The sequence below is a fragment of the Elephantulus edwardii genome, unplaced genomic scaffold (assembly GCF_000299155.1).
Source record: "Elephantulus edwardii isolate Elephantulus edwardi_28Jun2011 unplaced genomic scaffold, EleEdw1.0 scaffold00041, whole genome shotgun sequence".
Classification (NCBI taxonomy): domain Eukaryota; kingdom Metazoa; phylum Chordata; class Mammalia; order Macroscelidea; family Macroscelididae; genus Elephantulus; species Elephantulus edwardii.
Genome location: NW_006399791.1, coordinates 20,202,526 through 20,203,510, shown reverse-complemented (window position 1 = coordinate 20,203,510; position 985 = coordinate 20,202,526).

Here is a 985-nt window from a genome sequence, read left to right as displayed (position 1 = left end):
CTTCATCTAACATACTTTGGACATGTTGTAAGGAGAGACCGGTCCTTGGAGAGGGACATCATGCTTGGGAGGGTGGAGGGACAGTGCAGGAGGGGATGGCCCTCTATGAAGTGGATTGATTCAGTGACTGGAGTAATCGGGATGGAAGTGTCAGATACAGTGCGATTGTCACAGGACAGAGCAGAGTTTAGGGCTGTTGTCCACAGGGTGGTTATGAGTCGTAAGCAACTTGACGGCACATAAGAACAACAACAATAAGGAAAAACTTGTTAAACGTATGGGAAGAGTAAAGGATGCTGGAGGAAGCGACCCCAGGTTTCCTCCTGGAGCAAAAGGCATGCACAAGAGCTTCCTCAGAGGGTTTTTGAGGAGACTCACATGTCAAGTTTCATCCCTTGCTACTCAGAAGAAATCAGGTAACAGATGGGAGAATTGCTCATAAATGAGGTTTAGTTGCAAAATTGTTGGTCCCGTGGTTGTTGGTGGTTTGTTTTTATTTGGTTTTGGTTACTTTTCCTCATTCCTAAACAGTGAGTTTAAACATAGGGTACATGAATAAGTAATGCCTTTTCCTTAATTTATCCATCCAACATGCATATATTGAGAGTGTGATGTGTACATCAAGTACTGTACTAAATGTAGAGCTATGTGGATTAAGAAGATACTCAGAATCTGTCATCATACTACGGATAATGTAGATGGATGTTTTATATTTTTATGTACTATGAAAACAGACAACTTAATGACATGAAATCTGTGCTAAAAACAACTATACGGAGAGGTTTACGGGGGGAAAAAGACTCTTAAGTCTCTGGTAGGTAGACTTTTGGAAAAATGTTAGAATGTTCTATTTCCTAGGCAAATGAAGCATCACATATAAAGAATGGTGAACAGTAGGAGCTATGGTGTTATGATTGGGAGCTTCAGTTAAAGTTGTTTTCTTTGTTGCTTGTAGTTCTCTTTAATTACATCTTTAGAACACAAT